This window comes from Citrus sinensis, chromosome 7 (genome assembly GCF_022201045.2).
Source record: "Citrus sinensis cultivar Valencia sweet orange chromosome 7, DVS_A1.0, whole genome shotgun sequence".
NCBI lineage: Eukaryota > Viridiplantae > Streptophyta > Magnoliopsida > Sapindales > Rutaceae > Citrus > Citrus sinensis.
In genome coordinates, this window is record NC_068562.1 from 10,180,040 (window position 1) to 10,186,039 (window position 6,000).

Genomic DNA, 6,000 nt, shown 5'->3' on the forward strand with positions numbered 1-6,000 from the left:
CGACATATTCCAATTATTTGGGTTAAGCACCAAATTTATTTTTATAATTTTATTTTGTGTTAAGTAGGTTCCTATTTTGGGTTATATTTTCTCGCATATAGTTTTATATGTTTCAATTATTATTTCACTAGTTTTGTGTTCAATATTCCAATTAATTTGGTGAAATTTCAGGCATTTAGGTTAAATACCAAAATTACTTGTATTACCCGAAACAATAATTTTAATAAGTTGAATTATGTTTGAACCCTTACTATTTTATAAAATATCAACTTACCATACAATACTGAAATTTTTTTATTGTAACCATTAATCTTTTCTAATATTTTGGGTCCATAATGTAATTCCCTTTTATATATATCATGAGATCTCTTGAACTTGATTGTTTATATACTTGAGCTTTTAGTCTCTATACATATTTATTCTTATTTTGTCATTTTATTTGATTATTTTTAGTTATTGTTAAAATAAGTTAATGCATTTATTTTCATCTCTCTCTTTACGTTTTAAAATAATTTCCTTAATTTTTCAAAACTTCGACAGTAAATAAAAAATAACATGTAAGAGCGCATGCAATTGCTATGCTTCTCCAAAAAATAATTTTAAAATTATGACGGCATAAGTTATAAAAAAAATATTTAAGCTAACAAAAATTGAAACTTTCTTAATCTATTTGTGTTGAATTTTCTTTTTTCTTTTTTTTTGGGATCAATTGACTTTAGGAGATTTCTTGAACTTGAATTTATTTATACTTAACTTTTGATCTTTATAAATGTTATGCTCATTTTATCATTCAATTAATTATATTTATTTATCTTTAAACTAAAATAAATCAAGAATTAAGATTTTTTTTAATTCAAATTAAATTTTTACGACTACGTTTTCTTTTCAAATTAGTTTTCTTAATTTCTTATTACTTCAACTAAAAAATTATGCTATTAATTATAAATATTATTAAATTATACTTGTATTATTATCACTATTATTATTTTTTACTCTTACTAAAATTATTATTACTATCTTGCCCCATGAGATTTGTTAACAATATTTTTTTTTATAATGAGTATCCTTCTTTTTCGTTTTTAAGTATGGATATAATTTTTAATTTATAAAATAAGTTGTTAAATTTTCAAGACTTAACTAAAATAATTTTTAAGAGTTTATTGTGGCTAATATGGTTATGAAGATTTATTACTATAGTAGCAACACTTTATTATACCATACCATTTCGTATTTATTACTATACCAAAAGTTGTTTATTTATTTTATGATTATCCAATGAACTATGAAAATTAACTTTTTTATTAAAATTGAAAAATTTGTAAATTAGTATTACTTTGATCCAATTCTACTAAGCCACAATTTATTTATCTTTTATGAATGCTTTAAGCACAGTAAACGCAATTCAAATTCAACAATATTTTTTAAAAAGAATTAAAAAAAATCAATGCAATCAAGAAAAAAGAAAATATATTAAACATTAATTTTTTTCCTAAATTAAATGTTGAAAGGATATTTTTCTCTGATAGGTAAATTCAACACCGCAATCTAACAATAATGTTGGCTTTTATTTTTAATCTTTTTTTTATTATTCCGAATTGCAATACGTTTTTTATAGGTCATAAAAATTAATAACCAATAATGAAAGTATCTTTATTTATTCAATATCAATATTCATTACTTCAGTATGATCATAAATTTGATTACCCCTTGTACAAACAAAATAAGTTAATCATTTTTCACGACTTAAACAAAAATTATCTTATTAGCTAAAATTATTTTTAAAAGCTGAGTATATTTGGATGGATATTCCAACTAATATGGTGTTACAACATAACACTATGGTATAAGAAACAACATTCACTGATACGAATTTGATCTGCACTTAATAATGGAGTTTCACATTAATAAAGAATTGCTCAATTGGAGGATGAATTAAACAAAAATTAAGTTCATTTACAACCGAATTATATGGTAGCCAATTCTTGTTCGTTACTCAACAGTATAGCATTTGTTCATTCAAAAACTTATAATTTGTTAACATTATTTTTTTTTAATTGAGTATCATTCTCGTTTAAATATCCCTATAATTTTCCATTTACCAAAATAAGTTATTCAATTTTTAGGACTTAACTAAAATACAATTATTTAGGACTCAACTAAAATAGTTTTTCAATTTTTATCATGACTAATATGGCATTAAAAAAATATAGTACTGCAGTTATAACATAAGATTATAATTTTGGTGTATTTTTATTATTTTTTAAATGGTTTGTTGGCATTTGTTTGTAAATGAAATTACAATGCCCTATTAATTTATCCAGTGCATAAAAATATTAGTCAAATAAAAAATTCCATTCATCCAAACAGGTATATGAGAATATTTTACAAGCTTGCGAGAAAATAATTTTAAAAACTTTTAGCATCAAATAAAACCAATACAAAACTAAATCAATTTACAAGTTTCAAAAGCTAGATTTCATATGCTGTTAGATCAGAAGGGTCTCTGCATGTAAAAAAGAAAACCAAATGATATTAGAAAACAATTCTGTGAAACAATAAACAATATTCAAAATTTCAAATGCATGTCCTTAATTTCTTGATTAGGATCAAATAAAATTTATTTTCAGTAGAAAAAACTTTAATACAAAATATACACAAACCTATATACACTAATTTTTAACCACATTTTTTGAAAGAGATTTTTTTAACAGCAATATTTAGAATATAAAAATTAATCTCGAACACCATGCTTGTTCTATTTTTTAGCAGCAATATTCATATTATAAAAATTAATCTTGATCACGTTTATGTCAATTTTCATTTAACAGAAAAGTGATCTATGAAAGATAAATACATCCGCAATAAACAAGAATAAATGGAGAAATGAAATATTCCAATATCTCGATGATAAAAAATTCGATCTATAAGTGCTTCTTTATTTTAAACCTCAACCTTCAACAATAGTTCTTCAAACTATAATATGACTTCCTAGCAACTCAATAATATTACATATTAAAACCATAACCTATATTATGGATTCAAAAAATTATATAACTAAAAAAAGAATTAGATAGAAAGAACAAACTTGCTGTCATCATCTCATTATAACACTCAAATAATCACTTTTGGAAGAGCTTGCTCTATCAAGAACACATGCATACAATCACAATTTGATTCACCTCCAAAAGCCAATCAATCAATCAAAAATGGAAGCTGAAATTAGAAAGAAAGACAAAATGCAAATAACTAAATATTTTAAAAGTGGAAACTTTTTAAGAGAAAAACTATAGAATGTTACCGTAACAATTCAAGAGACCAGTCTAAGCACAAGACGAGACAAACAAAACAATAAAGGATGTCAGTTTTAATGATCAATATAATTGCAAGACTAAAATATTAGAAACAAAGACAATAAGTAGTTCAATTCAAAGAAATCAATGAAATCAAGGTAATATAGGAAATTAAAACGTATATACAAATATTCTTCCCTCAAAAAAGGATTTAAAACCATAATACTAAACTGACACAGCTTTGCATTGGAGAAAAAAGAAGCTAGATTCAGAATTATAAACTAACAAGTTTTCAAAAGTTCATTCTCAATCCAAATGTTAAGATGCAAAAAATTCAGGCAAATTCCATTCCACCATCAGTTATGAATACTTGGCTCCATAAAAAAGAATTAAATAGATTATACAAAATATTGCTCACTTGGCTCCATACCAAAGCCTGGAAAAAAGAGTTCATGGCTCGAATTTACATCGGCCCGCATATGTTGTATTATATTATTTGGTGCTATATTTATATAAACACAGTTCATCTACTGACCTAAACTTTTACCCTTTGCATAATGTTGGCTACACAATACATGACCTTTGCACAATTAAAATTTTTAAAAAATAAAATAAATTATCAAACTTTGTTGCATTCACATTCTAAAAAACTGATAACTTATTTTCCTACCTGGCTTTGTTTTCTTATCCCTTCATCTTGTTGCAATCCCTGCCCATATTTTTAACTCTGGTTAGTGAGAGTAAAACAATTTCAAATAATAAAATTCTTATTTTTACACCTATAAAATAAAGAAATAAAACCGCACTTGCTCGGCTGCAAATTTCTCGGGCGCATCTGAGTCATATGAAAATTTAGATTGTAAGCATGAAAGTCTGTCGGGCGTCAACGGCTCTGTTGTGATGGGTGTGGCGGTAGCCGGCGGCTTCAAATTTGAGAGAGACGGAACCGAGAGGAATGGGTTAGGTTGTGGCTGTGTTAAAAGTGTTAGGGTATGTTCTGTTTTGTGGCTTTAGAAAATTGGGAATTTAGGTATCGGGTTTGGGTGTTTGGCTTTGAACCGTTTATGCTTTTTTTTTCTTTTAATTATAAGGTATAACCCGATCAGTTTTAGTAAATTCAATCTCCAACTTTCTTCGTGCTTTGGTAGCGCAAGAGATGATGACTCTTTCAAACGGTCAACGACAGCCTTTGATTAACCTCCACCACTTGATTCAGCTCGCAGGTCTAGGATTTGCGTGCAGAGAAAGTGAGATACGGTAACGGCTAGTGGCTGATACATAGGACCGTAATGGGCGTAGGAATGAAGACGACGGCAACCGCTCGCTTGCTAGCTTGTGAGGGTTTGATGTGAGTGAGCGTGTTTGATGGTTTGAGGAGAGCGGCTAGGGTTTCCAAAGAAATGTCATAATGTGAGTATTCATATTATTAGTAGAAATTGGAAAAAAATATGAAAGTTTTCAAATTAATAAAAAAGATAATAAAAGTTTGAAGAATAATAAAACTTCCATGGATAGATTTGTTGTGACCATTCAAAATCTCAAGATTCATTTTTATAATTTGGTAAATAATATTTTCATTTTTACCCGCCAAGATGAAATTTTTTTATGTGAAAATTATATATATATATAAATAATTTTTGTGTTGATATAAAATTAATTTTTTACAACTATATTAATAATTTAACATAGATGAGATACATTACTCTGTCAATATATTAATAATCAAATTATGGCTACCAGTTAATTTAGTTGTAAATCATTTGAATTCAAAACAAAATAGTTGAGGTTTGAATCCATGGGAGCAAATTTAGTTGTTATTAAGGTATATTAAAAGAAAGTTATATTCAAATTCAATTCCTTTTACCACTAGAATAAAATTATATATATTAAATTTAGTGAGAAGTACAACGAAAACATATTTCACAGCACATAAGATTATAACAAGCTCAACAGGCATAAATAAAAATAAATTCATAAGATTATATTTCTCTCCAATAGCATAAAGAGTTTCAAAAGTAAATTTAGTAAAACATACTACTTAATATGAAAATGGATATATAATTTTTATATTTTTATATGTTTTTATATAACTTTATTATTTTTAGTTGTTATATAAGTTAACTTAATTTCAGAAAAATACGGATATAAATGTAAGATTGAGCAAATTTTGTGATAATTGCGCATCATTCAATATACATAATTACAAATCATGTAACTATCTAGTGAGTGCAGTACTACTCAAATAATTTGATTTAATTTAGAAATATAATTGCCATGCTTAAATTATATAATTGTAAGTTCAATATAATATAACATTATTCAATATTAGTTGTATTCAAATTGTAATTATCCATGTCATGTACCATTATGAATTTGATTAATGTTTAACAAAAAAAAATATTATAGCAAAAAAGATTAAATAAAGTAATTAATTTTACATAAGTTTGTATGAATTAATTTGCATAAGAGATTGTTTGTGAGTTTTATTTAAAAATATCAAATATTAGATGCTTTATATTTGTGGTATATACAAAACATATTAATGTTAGCCTGTAATAATAACAACAGCAATATTATTCTAATTAGTACATAAGTTATGTCTTTTTAAAGCAAAATATCATTTAATTTATAACATAATATTAATAAAATAAAATAATTTTATTTTTAAATATAGTAGTCTAAATAATTTTATTTAATTTTATTTTTTCAA